General features: G+C 37.6%; 1 protein-coding gene across 4 annotated transcripts in view; it reads right to left on the minus strand.

The window, feature by feature from the left end:
- dco (discs overgrown casein kinase 1) overlaps positions 1–27072 on the minus strand; it is a 238541-nt gene that overhangs the window by 198236 nt on the left and 13233 nt on the right. The gene's annotated exons all lie outside the window — the stretch shown is intronic.

The following is a 27072-nucleotide window of genomic DNA, read 5'->3' on the forward strand; positions in this document are numbered from 1 at the left end:
TTGGATGAACACTCAAGTTAAATGAAAGGAAGGGGAAACAGCTGTGCATTTCGTTTAACTTGAGTGTTCATTCAAATTTTAATTGTGTTTTTAATCTTTTTTAATCATGATTTTAATTATTTAAGTATTTACGCAAGTTTCAATTTCCCTAAATGCTTATGCAGCACTCGCAACTATGTGTGCTGAATTTGATTGAAACAAAAAGAAATGTTCAATGAACATATAAATAGAATTATTTATTCAATTTTTTTTTTATCTCATCTGCAGGAAAAATTACAAAAAGAGAGAGGAAACAGGCATAATGTCAGCAAGTTTTACCTTTCAAGCATCGTTGGGAGAATTAACTCTCCAGCTGATAAGCACACCGCTACAGAAGTTGAAGGCTGTGGAGATTTAGAAGGGTTTTTTCCCCAACACATCACAAAATTTCTCTGCAACTGCAGAATCAGCACTGACGACTTCACTGCATACTTTAATGTTTTGGAAACCAGCACAATGCTTGAACCTATTAAACCACACGTTGCTTGCCACGAACTTGGCTTGGAGTTTGCCATATTTATCCTTAATATCTTCATAAATACTCTTGCTTAATTGGCCGTTGGACTCAAGGGCACTTGCTTCTGAATCTGATTTTCCATCCATATTATTAATAGCTTTTCCATCTTTGATATAGCACCTGAACAATGTTTTGTGATTACTGTTGATTTTAAATGCATTGATCCTTTAACATGTTCTTTTATATACGTGCACTGTCCTTTAAAATAGTATTCACTGTTGAGGCAGTGAGACCTAATTCTGTGCAATAGATGACAAACTTTGTCCTGCTTCGTATTTCTTAATTAATCATCTTCATTTCTAAATCAATTTAGTTTAGTTTCCTAACACTGTCAGTACTTACACTTTCCATTGGTCCCTTTCCTTTCACCATTGTAATAAGTAAATAGGAATGAAGAGAGGATTCTGAAAATTTATTTGTTTTTATATGATTGAAGATTTCAGTGAAGGGGAACTCATTTCACCCTAATACCATAACGTAAAAACCCACAGAATTCCAGTTATCGGTATTATTGCAAATGCAATAAGATCGAGTTTACTACTGTTTATAATAGATTGCGCTAACAGAAAAGCCCAATAAACCGGAAAGTGCAAATTGTTTTTATGATAGTGACCTCCAGAAATGTGTTTTAGAAAAATATCAAAGGCATTTAAAATTGATTCTTATAACAGAACATATGATCACGATAAAAGTGTAGTGCAATTTCCATTATAAAAATGATCTTTTAGAGAGATAAATAGCTTAGTTATATAGTGAAAATTTCAACTTCCGAGGTTGTTGAAATTTTCACTGTTGTTGTTGTTGAAAAAAAAAAAAAAAAAAACATATTAGTGGGTTCACATTACAATATATTCACGATACCTCCATTTATTCGTATGGGAGGCAAAATACGTTTCCACAATTTTTTTAAGTTTACACCGGCCGACAAAAACGTACGTAAAGGCGAATTTCTGTAAGTCTAGTACTATTTAAACCGGGGAGTGCCTGTCATCATTAGGAAAGTAAAAAGGATAGTTCTTCCTTTCTGTTAACAAGTATAAGTATACTTATACTCAAGCTATACTCTTGATCTTTTCCTCACTAACAACCACTCCAAGTGCACATATAGTTGTCTATGTGTGCACCTCAGGTACCTCAGATCAAATCTTGGTAACTGCAACTTCAACAATGAGGCCCTTCTCCCATGGCCATTTCCAGTGTCATGTTATTTGACAATACTAGAGTACAAAATGGAATGATCTGTATGATTTCTATTCCTACATTCCTTAATCAGCTACAATTGCCAATGGTTGTTATGATGACAGTATCATAATGACCAACAATCCATGAGCATACATAGCTTAATGAATTCAGCCTTCTTCACTAAAACTGGTTGTTTATTTCTCAATGAAAATTGCCCAATAAACTGCAAATGAATTTTTTTGCCATTAAAATTTTGTGAACAGTGAAAACAAAACACTCTGAACTGTAGAAAGAGGCAGACATGTGAGCATATTACAATGAAAGCTGTAATATGCTGACCTTATACAATGAAAGGCGAACATATTACAAAAAGCACATAGTAGGAAAGTAAGTTTGCTGTAGCCTGTATCATCATGATCACATTTTTGGATTTTCCAAGACCCCTACAAATTTTGGGATTCCAAATATGGGGTAGCATACTGTATTTGCCGAGTTTGGTTTGTTTCTAAGCCTATACTAACAGAATTACAGACATATACAAGATCTTTAAAATCATCAGTATTACTTCAGAGAATATGACAATTCCATTTAAGGATTGTATGCATTACTTAGACAGTTGAGTTGTTTCTGATGATTTTTTTTTTTTTTTGAAAAACTGGACAACCACCAGTATTCACATCATCAGTTGAATAAAGTTCAGGAATAGATCCATCATAATCTTTTCATTTATATCCATGAAACTGGTATTATACTCTACTTTTTCTATTGCTTTGAGACTTCTTAAGTTTTTTTTTTTTTTTTTTTAATACTTGTGGTGAATTAAGATTCGGTATCTAGAAAAATCATGACTGGAACGCTGTTTTCATTTTGAAAGGAATTTTTCAGCCCAGTCTGCTATTGACATAATTGGAGGATAGAAATATCATCTTGTTTCAACTGCTCTTGATTCTTTTGACTCTGTACTGCTGCAGCTGCATAGGTTTGTGTACTATAAGATAAAGGTATCTGCTTTTCAGCTTTTGTATCTGACATTATATTTGGTCTTGTAATTTTGAATTTGCTTTTTGGAAAAACAATTTTGAAAGTGGCCGATGTTCTAGCACTTGTAATGTCTAATTGTATTAGGAATGAATGTATGGTTTCACTTGAGAGTTCAAGTATCCTGCTTTCACTGATGCTGATTGTGTCAGGATATCAAAAAAAAAAAAAAAAAATTTCTTGTTTATACTCCGGCATGACCACCAAGTCAGTGGAGTTTACAATAAATCAATCAATACAAATGTTAATCGTATATAGTAGTCACAGGCCTGAACCCTGGTCCACTCAAAGAGCACGTGCTACTGCACTCGAGCTCTTGACCACTCAGCTACCTAGTGCAAGTTGGAATGAGTGTTCCCTCCTTTTTAATAAGTGATATGAGTGACATTTTGAGTCAGGTCTTGTGCAATTTCTTCTTCTGGACTGTTCCACATGACCCGTTTTCTGATGATGATGCCTTTCAAAAACTGGAATGTGGAGTGACTGTGTAAAGTGTTTAAGATCTAATGGCACCAGTGGTTTACCCCATCTCTGCATTGTGTACTCTTCTGTGACACAAAAACACTCTGTTAAGGCCAGAGATTTTTCAAAAAGTATAGGGGTATTGTTCCGTTGTGTAATGTCATGGTACGTTGTTTCCCTGACCTTTTAGGCGTTGGGCCACTATTGAGACCCCCCCCCCGTTGCCCACACTTTACTACGAGGAGGCAGATCAGGCACCCAATAAAAGTTTATATTATTAGTACTCTGGCAGGCCCTGCCACCTAGCTTCCGAAGATTTCAGTGGCTAGGGCCTAAGAGGAGTGATTGATGGGAATCCCAAGTGATGATGTGCAGTTTCAACTAACAGATAACAAGATTTCGGCCAAAAAATCATTTTTGGAGGTTCAGCTATGTGCTCCACATATCTTTGTATGACAAAGGGAAATGGTTTGATGACAAGCTGATCTGATAAAGAATGCATAATTAAGATGAGTGGAAAGACGAGTTGTCACTCATTTCATTCTTCTGACTTTTGACAGCAGATGGAATTAGGGTCATCTTTCTGTCAGCAGAGGTGTTTGATCAACAGAGCTAGATACTATCTAGTTTTTTAAACCCACTATTGCTGTTTTAAGCCAAGGAGAAATATTTTAACTCTGTCATGGAAAGCAATACCAATCAGTGGCCAAGTGGCTGGGATAGGTTAGTTGAATAAGAAGTTACTAATAAAGAGGAAAAAAAAAAAAAAAAAAAACAGGAAGAATAGAAAAACTTTAAGAAATAAAGCAGATGCTGCAGTACAAAAATCAAAACAAGACATCTGGAGTAATTACTCTCACTGATTACACTTGACTTTTATAGCATGCAGAAATATAGAGATTTATCAGGAATCAAAGATTTACAGAAATTGTCAATGACATACTGGAAATTTTCTAGCAGGGATAAGGAGGCGATTATCCCCTTGTATAAGGCAATGGTCAGGCCACACCTTGAGTACTGTGTACAGGTCTGGAGGCCTCATTTTAAGAAGGATGTAGAGGTGCTGGAACAAGTACAGAGAAGGGCAGCAAGATTAGTGAATGGAACAAAGGGTTGCTCTTATGAAGAAAGGCTTAGGTTTTGCAAATTACAGTGTCTGGAGACTAGACACCTGCAAGATGATCTGATTGAGGTGTATAAAGCCTTGAATGGTTTGAGCATGCTCGATGCTGATGAGATTCTTCCTCCCTCTTGCTCAGAATAATCACCTGAGCGAGCATAAATTCAAATTGAGGAAAGACAGTTGTAGGATGTGTGGAAGTTTGCCTTTAGCCAGCGGATGGTTGATTGCTGGAACAAACTTCCATCTGTTGTAGTAGAAGTTGATAGCTTAAATAGATTCAAGGCAGAACTAGACAAACATTTGGAGTGAGTGGATGGGCGAAATAAGTTTTTTTTTTTTTTTTGCCTGATGCTACTTTTCTTGCATCATGTGCCTTTACTAATGCTAAAGAAAAGAAATGAATGATTATATAAACTTGGACAATATATCAATATTAGTTTTGGAAATATTTTCAGAATCTTTATGAAAAGAATAGAAAAATAACACAGCATGCAGAACAAAAAAAAAAAAAAAAAAAATGATAACAGGTTTTATACCATTAAAATGGAAGTATAAAAACAATGAGCAAATCTAAAAAATCGAAAAACAGCTGGCATTGATCAAGTAAATAATGAACTTACAGTAAAAAAATGTGGACGTCCTAAAGTCTCGAAACTTTATTAGACAGTTCGACAGACAACTTGGGTAGTCGAGACCCACTGATATTTATTTTATTATTTTTTTTAATCCTTCAATCAGCGGGTCTCAACTACCCATGTTGTTTGTCCAACTGTAAATAATGAACTTCTGAAATATGAGAACTGTAAATTATTAGAAGAAATGATCAAACTTTTTACAGTTAACCAAACAGAAAAGATATCTACCAAATGGTACATATCTTTTCTGTCTGCATTAAAACATAGTCGCAACTTTTCTGACCATTCTTTAAACCTGTTCAGGTTTTGCACTGATCATTAACGACTCCCTGAATCTTTACATCATCTGCAAATACAGACATTACACATTTTATCCTTTAATTGATGTCATTAGCAAAAATCAGAAACAACAATGGTACAAGAACCAGTCCTGGGGGAGGGGTCACTTCTCACATTACACCATTCTGCAGGATATCCATTAATCACAACCCTCTCCCTTCTGCTCTGCAGCCACCATGCAATTCAACTTAAAATATTTACAATGATCCCAACAACCCCAGGGGCTCACATCTGGTGAGTATGGGCTTGGCACACCCAGGGTCCTAAGCTGGATACCATCATTCTTCTCTTTCTTGGTGATTCCCTTCGACTTCTCTCTCTCTCTGGGTAAATTGGATTTTTTTTTTTTTTTTTTTGCTTGTGCAGCAAAAGCTTCAGCTTCCTTGCACCATATAGCTAATAATGATAATAACATATTCCAGCTTACACAGTAACCTCTCATGAAGGAGCGAGTCAGATGCCTTGCTAAAATCCAAATAAACTGTCAAAATTGTTCCGTACATTCAGCTATGAGCAACTGTGCCAAAATAGATTACAAGGTTAGTTAAACATGATTTTCTGTTAACAAAACCACACTATTTCCATACCATACTGGATGTTCTTCAGAATGCCATTTCTATCTAAATGGCCCTAGATTCTACTCAATCACTGCCTCCAACACTTTCCCTACCACTGAAGTCAGACTAACTGGACTGTAGTTACCAACATCTCTTAGAAATATTGCCGATATGCTGGCATTTCTCCAATCTAAAGGAATCTCTCCTGAGTCCAAAGATGCCCTCAAAATTAACCTCAATGGTTCAATACACTCTCTGGTCACCTTCCTCAAAAGTAAATTTTCTGTTTATACTCCGGCACGACAACCAAGTCAGTAGAGTTTACAATAAATTGTCAATACAAATATTTATTGTATTTAGTAGTCACAGACTTGAACCCCTGTCCACTCAAGGAATGCATGCTATGCACTCTCGCTCCTGACCACAGGGGCTACATCAGGCCTAAGTACAGTCGATTCCAGTTAATTGGGACTAGTGCATTTTGGCCCGATTAAGCGGCTGTCCCAATTATCCGAAGTTTCACGTAAATATATTTAACTATTTACGTGAAACTTCAGATAATTGGGACAGCCACTTAATCAGGCCAAAATGAACTAGTCCCGATGTTAAAGAAAAGTAACTCCCCCCCTTTTACAATTGGTTTACTGTACAATCAAATCGCGTTCACTATGCGATGTGTAGTAAGTGGCAGTCAATTGTGATCACGTTTGTGAATTGAATTTTAATTCTGTTAAACAGTGATTCTAATTAGCGAAAATGAAGAGAAGATCTGAAAATAATTTTTTTTATATGATTGAAGATTACATGGGAGTGTAAACACATTTTACCATAATAACCCACAGAATTCCAGCTGTCGGTATTATCGCAAATTCAATAAAATCAAGTTTACTATCTGTTTATGATAGATTGCACCAACAGAAAAGCCCAATAAACAGGTGACCGCTAATTGTTTGTAGTATTTTATGGTTGTGACCTCAAGAAATCGGACCGAACCACGTGGCTCAGTCGGAGACAATCGTAGGGTGATCTCCAGTGCTGCAGTCTCCTGCTCCGATTAAACGGCATGTTGTCCCAATTAAGCGAAGTAAACCCTGGCTATTTTCTCGATTGGGTTCTGTTTTTTAAGATTTGCCCCAAATAAACGGCTGCTCCGATTAACTGGTGGCCCAAATAACCGGAATCCACTATACTAGGTATATGTCATCAACTCTAGGGGCATTACTTGCTTTTAGGCTCAAAAGTTTCTCTAATAAACAGTCATCTCTAATTTCAAAATCACTCAACTTTAGATGGCTCTGCTTCACTTGCCTCCTTTCAGATGGTGGACTTCAATGTGCTTAAAAGAACAAGTTTTATAAAATTCCAAAACTCCATTTCCATTCCACAAAATATTGTGGAAAATACAGCTTCTCCTCAGGTCTTTCGTCAGCATAGGCTAATGCAAAGTACCTATTCATCAGCAAAGTTATCTAAAACTTTCCCACACCCACTGCACAAGGGTCTGATTTGATTTGTTTTCTTCTTTTTATTCACATACATGAAAAAAGTTCTTTTCCCATTCTATTCTCTCTTAACCACTGCTTTCTCATACTCAGCCTTGGCCTCTCTAACTCATCTGTGGTACTATTATAGATCAACTTTTAATTGTTGCAGGCTTCGGTACTTTTCATCGCTCTGTAACTTTCCTATGTTGTTGTTTTTTTCTAGTCTATTCGATTTGCCAGCTCGGTATTCATCCATTCCAGCATCCTCCTCATACTATACTTTCTTAATGGTAAATATGCTACTGTTTCTTAAAATTGTAGGCCCACCGCTGACCTGCTTGATCCAGCAAAATATGTAGATTCGTGGCTGCTTCAGAAACATCATTCAGCAAGAGACAAACAAAGAGGAAGAAAAGAAGTCGGCATAGGGTGCCAGATGAATACTTAATAAAAATTTTGAATATTCTACAAAAAATTTATTATGAAATTATTTTTACTTATTATTTTTAGGGTCCATAGTCTAATGAAAGACCCTTATAATGTCACTCGGGTGTCTGTTTGTCTGTCCATCTGTCACAGCATTGTATCTCTGGAACCACTCAACCTACTTACTTGAAATTTTGCATGGGGTTGTACATCATGTGGGCCAACATAACCCCATAATTTGTCTGAGAAATTGGGGGATAAAATGTGGGGGGGGGCAAAAAATGTCGACAACCTATAGCTTATTATACACCACTGGAAAGAGCTCAACTAGTAGGTTTAAAAATATAATTTTAAAATTAAAAAGGTCGAGCCAGACAGGAAAATTTGATTAATTTTTGTGTCCCCCCCCCCAACTCTGTTTGCGTTGCTAATGGAGCTAAAAGTTTAAAAATCACATTAGCTATATTAAAAATCGATGCTTATCGAGGGAAAAATATTTCGATTGAAATCTATCATTTACTTTTTGTGCTAAAATTTAAAAAAAATTTTCATTGCACTTCGATAGCACACTTCTTTGTACTAAGTAACTCTCCTTTTGGTGACAAAAAGGTCATTTATAAATTTTGTGACGAGAAGTATTTTTTAACAATTTTCAAAGCTGGAGTTGTCCTGGCAAGTAGGTACTCAGAGAGCTAGAGTTGAGGCAGCAGTGGTTGGGAGGCACCTGCGCAGTCTTGCACAGCCCTCACCTGCCAGTCATTTCTCCCACCCTTTTCATTCACAACAACTGGAAAGACTCAAATGGACAATATTTTCGTTAGTTCCTCAGTTTTAAGCCAAGCTGGGAATTGAGTGCCTGGCCCTCAATAGTTGACCGATTTATTTACTTATTTTACTTACTTTTTTATACAGGATGATTCACTACCAGTGCGACAAACTTGCAGGAGGTGTAGGGGGCACAAAGACGAATCGGAATCACATAGCATTGCAGGGTCCAAAATGCCTTCGTCATGCGGTAGAGGACGTTGAACGGGAGGTCGCATGAACAGCGATCCCGCTGGAAGTCAGCATTTGTGAGCCGTTTCTGCTGAAGAAACCAAGTAGCACCACATATCCCGGAGCAATATGGCCTTAGTTGCTAATGCTCCTAAAAACCAAATAACAACAACAACCTCCATACAGTGGATTCGAAAATACCCAATCGTTGGCCTATCGCTCGAGTACTCGTACTCGGATTGCCTTCTGCAAGACGCAGGACATTCTCCTCATTGTCTGGCATCCTTGTCGTTCGCTCTCGATTCATGGTACCTCTCGTGAAACAACCAGTCTCACGTAACCTTCTGTGCACACGTGCGAAAATCGTATGATGACGAGCACACCTGTGCAGGAAACGTTCCTGGTACAAGCGCAGAGCGGCACGCCCATTACAGTCCGCAGCTCCATAAGCGAGGTGCATGTCGGCCAGTTCAACGTTTGAATACTCGTCTATCCTACTGCCTCGGGAACCGGTTCGCAAATGCTGACTTCCAGCGGGATCGCTGTTCACGCGACCTCCCGTTCAACGTCCTCTACCGCATGACGAAGGCATTTTGGACCCTGCAATGCTATGTGATTCAGATTCGTCTTTGTGCCCACTACACCTCCTGCAAGTTTGTCGCACTGGTAGTGAATCACCCTGTATACTTGAATAAAAAATTTATGCTTAATAAACTGTTAATATACTAAATTTGTTGTTCTTATTCCAAAAAGATTACTACTAAAGTAACAATATTAGGGGAAAAAAATTTTTAGAGTACTTTTCATATCCTTTTAATTTTCAATTTTTCCTGATAGCAAAGAATGAGTACCAGCACTTTTTTTTTTTTTTGTACAAAAAATGCACTGTGTGTGTGTATATATATATATAGGAAACCCTTGATTAGTGCGGTTAATGAATCCTTGAAATATACCGCACATATTAAAACCGTACTAATCAAACTTAAGAAACAATGAGAATAATTATAATGAATCCTTGAAAATTATGAAATTGTAAAAACATATTTTTTCTTACTCAATACGTACCTATAATGCACTGCATAGTTCTTAAATTATTAAGGAATAAATTTAAAAAAAGATAGTATGATTTAAAATTTTATTTTTTGCAAAAAAACTTATCTAACTTTAATTGAACAGTGGTAGCTTTCTTCCTTTCCTCCATGATTTTTCGATAACAATCAATTTGCTTATCTAACCCTCGACGAACGTTCATGCTTCTCCCTGCATCTGGATCAATCTCTAGTATGAATTCTTTTGCTTTTTAAAGTGTATTAAATAGTTCAAGTTTTTTGAATGAAATTTCTTTGGGAGCAAATTGCTTTTCTTCTGCTTCATTTTCGTCTTCTTCCTCGTATGCATGTTAATGCTCAATTTCAAGAAGATCGTCGTTACTTAAGTCTTTTGAATGCGATTCCAATAATTCTCTAACATTTTCTGAATCTACTTCCTCAAAGCCGAAGTCTTTTCCAATTGTAGTAATTTCATCAATAACTTTGTTGACGGGATTAATGAAACCGCAAAAATCATTTGTGCATTCAGGCAAAAGATTCTGCCAGACTGCTCTCATGCAGCTGTTCGTCATTTCTTCCCACGATTTGTGTATGTTCTCAACTGCTTCTTTAATATCGTAATATTAAAGAAGTTTAATATTAATAATAAAAGAATGAGTTACCAGAGCAAATTTCAATTTCAGAGTGGTATGGGGTACTGCTGTCGAGCGTTTTGGAGTCTATTCCCATTCATTTAAGTTAGAAGACCCTGGTGAGTACGTGTCACATATTTGCCGCTTCAGGCGCCGTTGTGAGTTGCCAAGCACCGCAAGAAAAAAACAGCACACTAATCATTTTGATAATGCATATATTAAGGGAATAGTATCAAAAAAATTTTGCGCACTAATTAAAACCGCATTGTTCAAAACCGACACGAGTAATCAAGGGTTTCCTGTACACACACACACACACACACACACACACACACACACACACACACACACACACACACACACACACACACACACACACACACACACACTTTACTGGTTTGCCATGCTACTGGCAAACCAGTAGAGTGAAAATGAACTGGATCAAATAAAATAACAATAACAGAAAAATATAGGGTGGGGATAAAGAAGGAGAAGGTAATGTTGAAGCAACATTCCTAAAATAATTTAGAAAATTAAGCCAATTAAAAGAAATTTAGCGGCGCCCCTAGTAAGGCACCCTTTTCCGAATTATGTGAAATCTCACTAAGGTGGAAACGTTGACTAACAACATTACATGACCAAATAATTAATAAAATGAAATAAAATAGACTGACCATTATGTCCCATCTTGACAGAGGACCACGAGGCTAATAATAGTCAGGGAATCACTACATTTCGAATGCTAAACAAATCCATGCAACGAGAGAATGATACTAAGATCAAACCGCCAATGCAATAGATTTGCATAGCGGTGGTCCTTATGCAGCGAAAAATAATAAAACAGAAAGCCTAGTACTCGCATGGCCAACCCACACCACTGACAAAACAATAGTTGAACTGAAAATATATAGAAACAAATTAGGCTATAGATGGCAGTACGAACGCAGTGTTAGCACATCGTCGACTATCCCCATGTAAATATAATCCAATTAATCGAAAAATTAAATAGAAAGATAAAAATTAATAAAAATATATATTGAAAATAAATAAGAAAAAAATAGTCGAAAAGCTAACATCAACGGCAGCAGAAAAGCACAATCCACTACATGTTGCTTATAATAAGCTAAATTAAAATAGAATAATTGCCAGTAGCATGGCAAACCAGTAAAATGAAAATGAACTGAACCAAATAAAATAACAATAACACAAAAATATAGTGGGTGGATAAAGAAAGAGAGGGTAATGTTGAAGCAATGTTGCCAAAATAATTTAGAAAATTAAGTCAATTAAAAGAAATTTAGCGGCACCGAATTTAGTGTTTCCGAATTATGCGAAATCTCACTAAGGTGGACTAACAACATTACATGACCAAATAATTTCTTTTAATTGGCTTAATTTTCTAAATTATTTTAGGAACATTGCTTCAAGATTACCCTCTCATTCTTTATCTCCCTATATTTTTCTGTTATTGTTATTTTATTTGGTTCAGTTCGTTTTCATTCTACTGGTTTGCCATGCTACTGGCAATTATTCTATTTTAATTTAGCTTTTATACATACATATATATATATATATATATATATATATATATATATATAGGGATCCACAAACTTTTTATTTTTTATTTTTGAAGGGATTCGTAGATCTTATTAGTCTGGGAACCACTGCTCTAGAAGACAGACTAATGCATTAACTGTACCAAAGTATAAAAAGGAAAATAAGGCTGAATCAACAAATTATAGAGGAATCTCACTCAGTCTACTCAGTAAAATCTATGGAAGAAAAAAAAATATTGTTCAAGGTTTACGCCTAAATGGTTGTCAAATGAACTAATGAGACTCGTAATAGAGAAGAAAAATGCATGGGATGCATATAAATTATCAAGCGACTTAGAAGCCTATGGCAGATATAAGTTAATCTGTAATCAGGTCACAAAGGAGGTTCGGCAGGCGAAGGCAGATTACGAGAAATCCTTGGCAAAAGATGCTAAGAAAAACAGCAAGGATTTCTTTACTTATATAAACTCTAAAAGGAAGGGGATGTATCTGATTGGTCCACTTGACATCGATGGTTCGACTGTTGATGATCCTGCTCAGATAGCAAACAAACTGAATGAGTATTCTGCATCTACATTCACACGTGAGGAATTATTAACTGAAAATGGCAGAAGGTTATCAAATTGTAGCAGGATACTTAATGATTTTGTAATAACTGAGAGCAAAGTGGAAGAGAAACTGTTGAAGTTAAGCGTACGAAAAGCACCTGGGGGTGGATGGGATCTATACAGTTATATTAAAGGAGGCGGCAAAGCAACTAAGCAAACCCTTAGCCATAATTATGAGAGCTTCCTTGGACTCAGGGGAGGTTCCCACGGACTAGAGATGTGCAAATGTATCCCCAATTCACAAAGGGGGGATCAAAAGGTGACCCGAGTAATTACAGACCAGTTAGTTTAACTTCTCTTCCGGGTAAAATAATGGAGTCGCTGGTTAAAGATGCATTGCAGGATCATCATGGGTTTGTTAAGTGAAAGTCTTGTCTGACAAATTTGATAGGATATTATGATGTGGTTACAAAGGAACTGGATGCAAAAAATAATTTTCATATATCATATATTTGGATTTCAGGAAAGCTTTTGACACTGTTGCGCATGGAAGACTATTGTACAAATTGGAGCAGAATGGTATTAAGGGTAAGTTGCTGCAATGGATAAAAGGATGGTTAAGTGCAAGAAGACAGAGGGTGATAGGTCATCAATGGATGCTGCTCTTCTTGGACTAATGTTATTAGTGGAGTCCCACAGGATTCGGTGTTGGGTCCACTGTTGTTTTGTATATTTATCAATGATACAGTAATACCCCGAAGTTACGCGATACGTGGGTCCGACGAAAATCGCGTAAGTCGGGGTACAACTTTGCATATAAATACATATAAATTTTGCTTAATTGGGACCAAGGACTAACAAAAACACTAGTTTAGAAGAAAAATATTAATAAAATTGCAGTTCTTTATACATATTAATACAAAATATGTATTAAAAAAAACAAATGACTTACGTAAAAAAGTTATTTCGATGTCGATGGCTTCATAAAATCTAACAAATTCGTCTGACGACACAGCGCATTCTTTTTTTCACGCAGAATTTCTTCGTAGCAAGCTAATAATTTTTTTTATTCCTTGCTTTGTAGCTATAACGCGTTCTTCGTTGGAGTCTATGTTTTCTAAAATTTTTAAGCCCTTTACAATTGAGCCCTTTTCAATTTTCAACCTGTCAAGTTTGCAATTGTCATGTGCTTTTCGCCGTTGCTTCATTTAGGCCTGTAGCACGTGCAATATCACATGGTCTTTCATTTCGCTCAAAGCGTTTCACAATTTCATATTTTTTCTCTATCGACAGAGGTGGACTGGCCATAAGCCTTACCGGGGCCAGTGTAACCCCGGTGGGCCAGTGTGATTTTGGCCATAAACCATAGTATGAGGACACTATAAATTTTCCCGGGTAAGAATTTTTGACCCAGTCCGCCTCTGTTTATCGATAATTGCTTTTCTTTTTCTCTCTGAATCTGCAGTGTCTTCACCAGGACGTTTCCTTTTCACACCTTTTAATTAAGTATTTTACTCATTTTTAGGGAATAAAGCACAATTACAAAACGAGGAGGCACGCTTGATACGCATAAACAAAGCTGCGCGCATGTAGCAACTGAATAAACAACACCATAAAGGCAGAGATACACTATTAACACCTCACATTTCTAGGGGTTACTACCATAAAACAATAAAAATCCAGTTGCGTTTCTGCTAGTGAAATCTGTTATAAACTGGTAGTAAACTCGATCTAATTGCATTTGCGATTATACCGATAGCTGGAATTGTGTTGGTTTTTACGTTATTATGGTGAAATGTGTTTCCCCTTCACTGATATAAAAAACATAAAAGCAACAAAGTTGAATTTTGTTCATCTTTCGCTCTCATTCTCCGCCGTCGCACCGTATATCGATAACATATGAAAAACGACCTTGAAGATAGGGGCGGCAGCGTTGCCAAACGAAAAAAATCAAGAACCGCGTAACTCCGAGTTCGCGTAAGTCGGGGTAGCGTAAGTCGGGGTATTACTGTACTGATGAAGGTATATCAGGCTTAATGTCGAAGTTTGCAGATGATACAAAGGTTGGCAGGTTAATTAATGACAGTAATGGCAGTGTGCTACTGCAACAGGATCTAGATAATTTGGGCAGATGGGTTAAGAAGTGGCAACTGAAGTTTAACCTTGACAAATGCAAAGTACTGCATATGGGTGGAAGTAACCCCAGCGAAACGTACCAACTGTGTGGTACTACACTTAAGGTGGTAGAAAATGAAAAAGACCTGGGAGTAATTGTGCAGGCAGATATGAAGTTTTCTGAGCAATGCAGACAGGCTGCCAGGGCAGGTCATGGGGTTTTGTCAATAATACAAAGGGTACTAGGAAAGTTTTGCAATATGACGAAATAATGAATCACAGGAAGCTGCTTGTTGCTGCATGTTGTGACATGTTCATATGTGCTTAGTAGCCGCCGTGCCAAGTCGATGGGCTCAGTTATTCATTAGTAGTGAGAGTGTAAAGTGCTTGCGATGGCATCGTGGTCACGAAATGAGATAAGGACAGTTCTGCGGTATAATTTCGTGCGTGGTTTAACCATAGACCAGTGCTTAGAAGAAATGACTCTTGCACTAGATGATGATTGTCCACATCGTACAACGATATTCAGGTGGTATAGAGAATTCCAAAGGGGAAATTTCACTCTGGAGGATTCTGAGAGGCCGGCAAGGCCACGAACGTCAGTTACGGAGGAAAACGTTACTGCTGTGAGGAAAATGCTTGACGAAAACAGGCGAGTGACCTATCAACAGATAGAGGATACTTTGGGGCCTAAATGCACCAGCAATTCGTTCGATTCTGCAAGATCATTTGCACGTAAAGAAACTTTGTTCTCTCTGGGTGCTGCATCAACTGACTGAAGAGCAGATGACACGACGTGTGACTTGGTGCCGGGAGATGTTAAAAAAGTTTGATAAGGAACAATCTCGGTATGTGAACAACATCGTGACAGGTGACGAGACTTGGCTGTACTATTACGATCTGCCGACCAAGGCTCAAAACAAAGTTTGGGTCTTTGATGATGACGACACACCCGTAATTGTCAGAAAATCCCGATCTGTAAAGAAGAAAATGATAGCTGTATTTTTCAAATCGAGTGGAATTGTGGAACGTGTCGTTTTGGACACGCAGAAGACAGTCACAGCTAAGTGGTATACTGAACAATGCCTGCCTAAAGTCATTGGATCTATGAAGAACCTGCGGCCAAAGTCAAGAATGGACACCTGGTACCTCCATCACGATAATGCTCCAGCTCACCGCACCAAAGCCTGCACCGAATATTTGACCACGACAGGACTGAAACTTCTCGAGCACCCTCCCTACAGTCCAGACCTTGCTCCCTGCGACTTTGCACTGTTCCCGCATGTGAAAATGAAGCTAAAAGGGAGGCGGTTTTCCAGTGATGAGGACCTTCTACGGGCTTGGGACGAGTGTGCTTTACTCCCTAGTGAAACTTGGCAGAACTGGTTTAAAGATTGGTTTCGGAGGATGGAGAGGTGTATTGAATGTAGAGGAAATTACTTTGAAAAAATTAAGTAAACAAAGCTGTATTGCAAAACTTTCCTAGTACCCTTTGTATATAGGAATTTTGCTAGCAGGGAAAAGGAGGTGATTATCCCTCTGTATAAGGCAATGGTCAGGCCACGCCTTGAGTACTGCGTACAGGTCTGGAGGCCTCATTTTAGGAAGGATATAGATTTACTTGAGCGTGTACAGAGAAGGGCAACAAGAGTGGTGAGGGGAATGAAGGGATCCTCTTATCAAGAGAGGCTTAAGTTCTGCAAATTGCAGTGGATGGAAACTAGGCACCTGCACGGTGATCTCATTGAGGTGTATAAGGCCTTGAATGGATTCAGCACGCTGAATTCTGATGGGATCCTTCCACTTGTTCAGATTACGAACCTAAGGGGGCATAAATTCAAATTAAGAAAGGACAGATGTAGAATAGATGTGCGGAAATTTGCTTTTAGCCAGTGGGTGGTTAATTGCTGGAACAAACTTCCATCTGTCGTTGTGGAAGTTGATAGGTTGAATAAATTTAAGGAGGAACTGGACAGGCATTTAGAGGGAATGGTGTGATTTTTTTTTTTTTTGGCTGATGCTGCATAAGCTCATACATTTGCTTTCTTGCATCACATGCCACTACTACTACTACTATAACAGCATTACAAGCATTGAAAAGGATCAGAAGAATGAACTGCTGAATAAGTTGACAAAGTTTAGTGCACATTATGTTTTAGCCGTTATGTAAAAATTGAATGATCATTATATGCAGGTGATACGGTGCTGTTAGACAGTGGCATGCATTATCTTCAAGAATATCTGAATAAAATAGATAAAGGTTGTAGAGAATTTTGCATGAAAATTAGTTACACAAAATCTGAAGTTATGAAAGTTGGAAGAGAGAACAGTTTTTAATGAAAATGGAAGACTAAAGATGGTCATACACAAGTAGAATAAGTAGGAGTAAAGGAAGCCAGGAAACAAATTAGATGAAGCAAAAGAGAAAATTAACTCTTTAAAACAGTTTTTACGTCCATTTTAACCCAGTAGTGGTGTGGGTCATCTCACAGAAAATCCTCAAAAATAACAATCTCATATTAACCATTAATTAGTGATTAAAAATCTGAAATTTTTTTCTCCTCCTGAAACACAAAAAAACATTTACTGTAATCATCTCTAAGTGATATTTTTTTGGTTTTTGCTGAGTAACTGATTGTAGGAACCTGTCAGATGACACGAGTTTCATATTACTTATATTTACTCTCCCATTAGTTCAATAAAAAAATTTGTCTTCCTCTAGTTGTTTTTGAAAGATATATTGTTTTCACATAGTAAAGACAAATACCAAATCCTCTACAGAAAAAAGATACACAGTTACAAATTTCACGTGCTGCAAAGCATGTCAAATTTGAAATAAATTTTGAAAAAATTTGAAAATAAAAGTGAATAACTGTAGTAGTAGTATCTAATATTTTTTAAAAGCAATTTTACACAAATATCTGCTAAAAATCTAACAGCAAATAGGAAAACAGTGAATGAATGGTTGATGGTTCGGTGGGACTGGATTGGTACTACAGTGGCCTCCACACCCACTGTTTTTCATAGCAGCTGTTTAAGTTATACAAGCATTATACACGTGTTTTACATTTTAATGGTGCAAAATGCAAGGTATCTGCCACATTTATATGATCACACTCTGAAACCAATTTCATGCTGAAGGAGTTAGTCTCTCCCAACTTTCTTTCAAATATCATCTGCAATTACTAACATCATGCTCAGCATCCCTCTGCCGATGCCATTTTGGGAAATCAGAAACACTGCAACAATCTCCAAGGATCCCATTTCTAACCTTAGCCCATTCTGAAGAGTAGCCATTAATTACAACCCTTTTTGCCTCCTATCAAATAGCCATCCCATTATTCCCCTAAGGATCTTACTCATGATCCCCATAGGTCACAACATAAGCTGTGGCATATGGAACATACAAAAATCTTTCATGGAGTACCAAGTCAAATGTTTTACTAAAGTCCAAATAAACAATGCAAAATTATTTCCTGTATCCAATTAATGAGTGACATCATGATAATAGTTTATTAGGTTAGTTAACCAAGATTTTTCCTTAACAAAACTATACTGCTTTGAAAATACAATTCTTATCTAGATGACCCTATACTGCATTCTTAATTGTTGCCTGCATGGCTTTCCCTACCATTAGAGTCAGAGTGGCTGGTCTGCATTTCATCACTTAATACTTGGAATCACATTTATGAAATGCTGGTACAGTGGCACTTCTCCAAACCAAAGGGATAATCCTTGAGTCTAAAATGAAGCCCTCACAATTAATCTTAATTTTTTATTACATTTCCTTGGCATTTCCCATAAAATAACTGAATATATGTAACCCTATAACCTTTACTTTACTTTAGGTCAAGGCGCCTCCGTAGCCAGGTGGGAAGGAGCAGCAGTGTGTAGCACACGCTTCTTGATTAGACCGGGGTTCGAGCCCGTCACCACCAAATACGGAGGATGCGGAAAGGTCAGGAAATGACCACCGCATATAACGGAGCAATATGGCCTTAGTTGCTAATGCTCCTAAAAACCAAATAACTAACTAACTAACTAACTAACTTTAGGTCAAAGTCTCAAGTAAAGGTTATATGTAACCCTATAACCTTTACTTGAGACTTTGACCTAAAAGTTCTAGTAAACCATCTATTGCTATTTCTACATCACTGATTTTACCATGTTGAGTTTCACTAGAACAGCTTCTCCTTGCCATGGACTTCCATTTGTCAAGACTGATGAAAATTATCTATTCAAATTATCACATGGGTCATCAATTATACGAAACCATTATATGAAAGGACAATCTGATTTACTCTTTTCCTTTACATTTGCACATATGTAAAATTCCTCATCCCACCTTTTAGCCATTGATTTCTACCAGTTTTAGCCACACTAAACAATTTCTGGGGGCTATTAAATACCAACTTATAACTATTATGAGCTTTGGAGCTTTTCACTGCTCTACGAATGTACCATGATATATTTTTCAGCTCTATTAAACTAGCCAATTTTTTATTCCTCTACCTGAATTTATTGTGTAGAAAGAAAATTCTACTACAACAAATATATTTCCAAGTCTTGGACTTCACTTATCAGTGCTTCATAAGTCATGTTTGATTGAAGTTCAAAAATCAATACAAGAAATTGTTTTCCATCCACATGTACATAAAGTGTATTGGTCTACAACAAAAGAAAACCTGAATGTGAAAAACTATCATAACTACAATCATTAATATTACACCTAGCAGCAAATCACTATCATACCCATATAATTTAGTATTAGTAGTGGCAAAGATGGAAGGAAAGATGCAATTAGAAAAAAAATTTAAATAATAAAAAAAAAAACCCAAAAAAAAAAAACACTTCCCACATCAGTTATCCATTCCCTCTAACAAATTGACTAATTCTTCCTTAGATGTAAACTATCCATTTCCAAACACCATACAGTTTCTTCCAACAAACAGCTATCCACTGGCTTGAAACAATTTCAACCAACCCAAGTCCACATTATGTCAAGGATCTGGGTATATTCTTACCATGTGTATGGCATAACCAAAAATTTCATTACTTCATACAGCATGTCCCACCCACATTTTCTTACTATTGAATACACCATGAATTAGCATATGATGCAAGAAAGCAAGCTTATGCAGCATCAGCCAAAAAAAAAAAAAAAGCTCCCATTTCACCCCTCTATTCTTTCCAAATACCTGTCCAGCTCAGCCTTAAATTTCTTTAGGCTATCAACTTCCACAACAAAGGATGGAAGTCTGTTCCACCAACCAACTACCCACTGGCTAAAGGCAAACTTCCACACCATCTATCCTACATCTGTTTTTCCTCAATTTGAATTTACGCTCTCTCAGGTGATTATTCTGAGCAAGAGGAAGAATCTCATCAGCATTGAGCATGCTCAAACCATTCAAGGCTTTATACACCTCAATCAGATCACCTCATAGGTGCCTAGTCTCCTTACACTGTGATTTGAAAAATTTAAGCCTTTCTTCGTAAGAGCAACTGTTTGTTCCATTCACTAATTTTGTTGCCCTTCTCTGTACTCGTTCCAACAGCTCTACATCCTTCTTAAAATGAGGCCTCCAGACCTGTATACAGTAGTCAAGGTGTGGCCTGACCATTTCTTTATACAAGGGGATAATCACCTCCTTATGCCTGCTAGAAAAATTTTTGTATATCATTGACAGGACACTATGAGCTACTCTTGCAGTCCGTTTGAACTGCTCAGAGAACTTGATATCTGCCTGCGCAATTACCCCACAGGTCCTTTTCATTCTCTACCACTGTCAGTGTAGTACCACAGAGTTGATACGTCACTCTGGGGTTACTGCTTCCCATATATAGTACTTTACGTTTGTCAATGTTAAACTTCATCTGCTACCTCTCAGCCCATCTGCTCAACCTTTCAGATCCCGTTGCAGCAAGCAGAGTACTGTCATTAGTGTCCTTAACAACCCTGCCAACCTATGTACAGTCTGCAAACTTGGACATTAAGCTTGATATACTATCATCAATATCATTTATAAATACAGAAAACAACAATGGACACAACACTGAACCCTGAGGGACTCCACTAATAACATTAGTCCACAATGAGCAGTGTCCATTGATTATTACTGTCTTCTCCCACTCAACCATTCCTTTATCCATAGCAGCAATTTGCCTCCAATGCCACACTGCTCCAATTTATTCAGCAGTCTTCCATGCGCAACAGTAACAAAAGCCTTTCTAAGATCCAAATATATGATATCAAAGTTATTCCTTGCATCCAGTTCCTTTGTGACCACATCATAGTATCCAATCAAACTGGTCAGGCAAGACTTCCTTAACAAAACCATACTGTGTCCGAGCTATAACTGAAGTCTTGTCTAGATGATCCTGCAGTGCTTCTTTAACCAGTGCATCCATTAATTTTCCTAGAATAGAAGTTAAACTAACAGGTCTATAATTACTTGTGTCACCCTTTGATCCTCCTTTGTCAATTTGCGTCACATTTGCACATCTCCAGTCCATGAGTACCTCCCCTGAGTCCAAAGAAGATCTCATAATTATGGCTAAGGGTTTGCTTACTTCCTTTGCTGTCTCCTTTAATATAACTGGATAGATCGCATCCACCCCGGGTGCCTTTTTTATGTTTATCTTCAGCAATTTCTCCTGCACTTTCCTTTCAGTTATTACAAAATCATCTAGCTCACTGCCAGAGTTTAACTCACCTCTGGCATTCACCTCTCTGAATAACTCCTCAATATCCAGTGGACCAATCTGATTCATCCCTTTCCTTCTAGAGTTTACAGAGGTAAAGAACTCTGTTGTTTTTCTTTGCATTCTTTGCCAAGGATTCCTCATAAATTCTCTACATTGGTCTCAATGTAGAGAATTTTAAAACTGTATGAGACCATTGTAGTTAGCTTTACGAAAGCAAAAACCCTTCCCTTTACCTCTGATGGTAGTTACATCAGTAAGTAAATCCCACATCAGCACATTGTGATCACTACCACCTAGTGGTTCCTTTATCTGCAGATTCTTAATGCATGAATAACCACTGCTGATAATCAGATCAAAATTATCACTCCCTCTAGTTGCCTCTCGAACATGCTGCTGTAGAAAACAATCATCCAATAAATCCACAAAAGTCTTGCTAGTGTGTGAGTGACCAACGCACAATTCCAGTCAATATCTAGGAAGTTAAAGTTCCCAAGGCCTATAACATACTCCAACTCTGAATTCTGATTTCCAAGTGCTTATATCGCACCAAACTAACTCAACGTTGCACTGTTCACCAATGTCAACTGGATGCACTTCCTTAGATTTTGTTTCTTAACTAACAGCATAACCCCTCCTCCCTTCCTATCCTGTCTATCCTTCCTGTACACACTGTATGCCCCAAATTCCAATTCTGCATTCCTTATATCTGTGTGACACCATGTCTCTGATATCCCAACAATATCTGCCTTTGATGACTTGACCAGTACCTCAAATTCATCCAATTTATTTATTAACTCCTAGCATCGGTGTACATGCAAGTACACATGCACCTGTTCTTACTCTTAGTTATTTTAACACTACCCATGTAGTTACTTGTTCCATGATGACTCCCAGCAGTCCTGAAAATCCCCAGAACCTTGCTTTCCAGGCTGCTGCTCCTTCCAATAGAAGCTGTGCAAGAATCACTTTCACCTCCTGTGGCTACTGTTAATCTATTAGTCTCTAAACCCCGCCCCCCAACACTGCCTCGATAGCTTCGGCAAATATTCTTGCACTCTTTCTATTTAAGAGTATCCCATCCCTGTAGAAGCAGTCCCTCCTGTTAACAAGTACAGACCATGCTGAGAAAAATTTTACCCCACGAGCCTTGCACAATCTCTCCAGGACCAAACTGATTGACAAGGCACATACTCCTATACCCCCCTCCTATATCATATACTCCCTCCTATTGTGTTTTGGGCAGAATTGCAGACATTTTCAAATTTAACCCTAACTTGTGACTATTTTTCAACATTGACCTGTACTTGTTAAGTTAGTCGACAGATCTACTCTTAAAGTCATTAGTGCTAACATGTACAATATTTCCCTTAGTGCCCTTAAAAGATATCTGCTCTACAATGTTAATTAGAAGGGTTGTTTGTTAAAAAAAGATCAACTGTGTTGGCTGCATGGTTAGGATTGTCTGATATGCTGGTAGGTAAATGAAAAATCTGTGAGAGGTCATTAGTAATTGCAAATGACTACACATCTGGGTCAGTGTGGGTAGAAAACAGAAGAGAGCTACAGTTGTGAACATTAAAATCACCAAGGAAAATTACCTCACTTTTAGGAAAGTTGGACTGGAGAAAATCTAGTTTCGAAGAGAGGAAGTCAAAGAGTTTCAGGTGATTAGTGAAGTTGGGAGAATGATACAGGCAACAGATGAATTTGACAGAATTTGGTAGAGAGATTTTAAACCAGAGAAGATTGAAAAGAGGAGATTACTGTCTCTGGCAGGGAATATCAAAACAGACATATTCATAATTACCACCTTTGAAGTGAAAGGAATCATACAGTGAATAATTTGGACAACTGAAATAAGATGTGGTTGAATCAACCGATAACTGGGATTCTGTTAGAAAAAGTACATTGGTTTTGGCAGATAAGTAGAAACATACATCTTTGCGATTAAAATGAGAACACATATATTTGTGAAATGAATGAGGAAGTGTTTGAGAGGTTGAGATCTTTTTGCAGATAAGTTTGTTCTATTATTTTGACAATTCATGTGTATTCAGAAGTAAGAAAAGGTGGCAAGAACATGCTGTATGAAGTAATGAAATTTTTGGATATGGCAATACACATGGTAAGCATATACCCAGCTTCTTTGTGAAGTTTATTTATTCTCAGTTAAACAGCTTCCTTAATGCAAAGAAATGTCCTTATTACAATAGAGAAATTGACTTATTCTATCTTGATGTTTAATGAGCATTCAAACACTAGAAATCTTAATTCATTATTGCCATTCCTCGGATTTTTTTCAAATGCAACTGTACCTGCATATCATGCTCACCCTGGAACCAAACCATTATACTGTCATGTAATTCCAGTACAGTAACCGCAATTTACTAACACCAGGCTTTCCTGAAAAATAGTTTGTAAAGCAATTTTCCCATATACATGATGGATGAAGAATAGGAAGTATTCCAAAAAAAAAAAAAAAAAAAAATTTCCCCTAAAAAACACATGACAACTAGAATAACCATAAGATTTATATAAATTTCCCATTGCACCACATGGATAGCCAAGTATGTGTGCATCATTTACCTGGGGACGTGATGGCCCCTGGATGCACCCGTAGGACAAAATCAAACGTGGTGTCATGCTTTGGGCGATGTTCTGCTGGGATACTCTGGGTCCAGTCATCCATGTGCCAGGCACTATGACATCTACCACCTACCTAAACATCATTGCTTACATCATCATTACCCTTTCATGGCAGCGATCTTCCCCTCTGTTAGCGCCATCTTTCAGCAGGATAATGCGCCAAGCCACACCGCCCGGATTGTTCGAGAATGGTTGGCAGAACATGAAGAACACTTCCAGGTATTGCTCTGGCCTCCAAATTCTCTGGACAATCAATCCCATCGAGCATCTGTGGTTTGTGTTGGAACAGCAACTCGGATCTGCGGCATCTCAGCCTTACAGGAGTTAAAGGATCTGCTGGTTACATGCCTTGCCAGGTAAGAGCTGTTTTGGCTGCACGTGGAGGACCAACATCATATTAGGTGGGTAGTCATTTTGGCTCATTGGTGTATATTCCCCATCTCCCTGACAATTCAGTCAACAACAATAACTAGTTCCTGCAGGACCCTGTGCATTCTGCCTTGGAGATTGCCGCTGTGTTGCCTGATGTACAGAAGCGAGCTCAGGTGTTGAATTGGGCAGCTGAGAGTTTGATGGGCCCCTCATTAATTTCCTCGAGGGCATCTACCCTACACCTCAAACTCTGATGCCCATCACGATGCTGAGTTGGTGCCAATTCCCTCAGTCTCTGCACCTAGCACACACAAAGACATCCTCCTTGGCTAGATCATATGCTGTTCTTGACAGGTCCACAAAAATTTCGCATTTCATGAAATTTTTTAGACTGTGTTGCATTGTAGATGCCCCCTTTGGTTCTCCCCCGAGCCACAGCCCCATGCTTTTCTGTGAGTGTTGCATTGCTGCTCTAGTCTGGGTCATGATTCCGTTTAATTACAATTTAATTAACAATGAAATTTAATAATGATCAATTAATCATTAAAATTTATTAATAAGATTAATAAATTTTAATGATTAATTGATAATACTATACTATACTAAGTTAACAGATTTCTAATACAGTGCAATGTGTTTTGCTATCTAGTTTTATGTTAGACCTTATGCTATCTAGTTTGGGATATACATTGCGCTATTCCGTATCGTATAACAATGGCAGCAAGTTACGAACAGTAAAATCTATGGACACTAAATATTAACTTTCAAAATTGCTATCTAAATTCAAAATAAACCAAGGAGCTTGATTAGGACTATAAGCTACTTATAGAAAATAATATAAATAACAATTAAGTCAATAAAATGGCTAAATATACTTAAAAACTTTGTGTTCGCCGGAGCTGCATGATCTTGTCTCACACGTGGATAATCTCATGCCCGAATGGCTAACATAGGCCTAGAACTGTCAGCTAATAATTTACTTGAAGTTGTGTCCACCCCAGATTCTTGGGTTGGGCAAGATTTATTGTGATTTTGGGCATTTGGGCAGTCACAATGTGGTCTGGATACACCTTTTGAGTAATCTTTGACCACTTATCTTGCTGGCCTGGACTTTGTTTTGAACTTTGGCATTGCCTTGAATGCCCGTAGTTGTATACAGTATATGTGTCAGCCATGTTGTGTATCATGTGTACCCTTACATATAGTGTATCATGGCGAAAAGGAAAGTAATTTTGGAGGGAAACTTGCATAGAAGGCCGCCATTTTGTTGATACATTTGGAGGGTTGCCATTTTGTAAAGCATTTCAAGTGGAGACATCTGGTATTTTCTAAATTGGTAAACTGGGAAAATATTATTAATGGGCCTTAGATTGTGTAACTGGCCCTCACAGCTGTGACAAGGGTCCTCTGGATACATTTTATTTTAGTTGTTTAGTGTAAAAACATGTTAGTTGTGGAATTTGCCTTCAACTGCCTGTTGGGCTCAAGTGACATCTCCTATAGAGCCTCCTGTTGGACCTTTTAAGCTATAACTTTTATTTTGGATAGGTAGTGCAAATACTTATTTTTTGGAGTTTTTGTGGTACCCTCTGCTGGGAACTTCCAGAATTAAAAAATTTCAAAATTTGAATTTTTTGTGAATTCTATTCCACATTTAATGAGACTGGTTAACATGGCCACAATTGTTTTCTAGTGTAAATATATAAATTCTTATGGGTCTTCACCTAATTGTCACTGGGTTTTGTGGGGGCTTGGAGATTGTTAGCCCATTTTGGTTTGTGCTAGAGAACTTTCTGGTGCAGTCAAGGTTTTGCCTGGTTGTTAAATCCTTGTGGCTGTTGACTGATTTTAGTTTATTTATATTGCGTATTATAACTTTAGCTGTAATTATGATTGCGGATGCGAGTTTGTCATCAATGGCTGGTGATTTAACTCTTGCCCTAGCAGTATTGGAAGCTGATTTGCCAGAGTTGCAACAACTCTTTATAAAGCTTACAGATATAGTGGGAAATGAGTTCCCTCCTCTGATGACAACTCAGACTGAGTTAAATGTCTCTACTTCTACTGAACTAGGAGTTTCGGGCCAATTAAATGATTCTGAAACAGTAGATTATATATTTGCATTAAGAAATAGCCTATTGGATGTTTAAAAGGATGGAGTAAAAGTTACCCACTCCATGATAATTTGAGTTAGCAAAATTTTTAACTCAATGGAAAGGTTGGTTGGTTGGTTTTATTGGCGCATTAGCAACTAAGGCTATAATGCGCCCAATGGAAAGGTTATTATTAGAGTTATTATTAGTTAACCACAGAGAATGAGAAACTGAACATTAGACTGGAACATAAAAGTACACCTACTAAGGTTTCTGTGCCTAGTTTTGCTAGTGTGGCTACGGCTAAAGTGGGCGAACAATGTACCATTTGGCTTAATTCCTAAGGGCTTACAGCTCAAACATTATGATTGTGTGAGCTGGTAAATCTTCTGACCTTAAAACAAGTGAGGAGGTTAAGTCAGAGGTTACAAAACAATTTAAATCAGAGTTTAAGCAGATAAAAATAAAATCAATTCGTGAGGTAAAAGGATAAGGGGATTATAATAGAAACTGCCTCTAACAGGGACTTGGATTCCAAGTCCCTGTTAGAGGCAG

The sequence above is a fragment of the Mastigoproctus giganteus genome, chromosome 13, assembly GCF_048544385.1.
Source record: "Mastigoproctus giganteus isolate SK-2022 chromosome 13, ASM4854438v1, whole genome shotgun sequence".
In the NCBI taxonomy this organism is placed as follows: Eukaryota; Metazoa; Arthropoda; class Arachnida; order Uropygi; family Thelyphonidae; genus Mastigoproctus; species Mastigoproctus giganteus.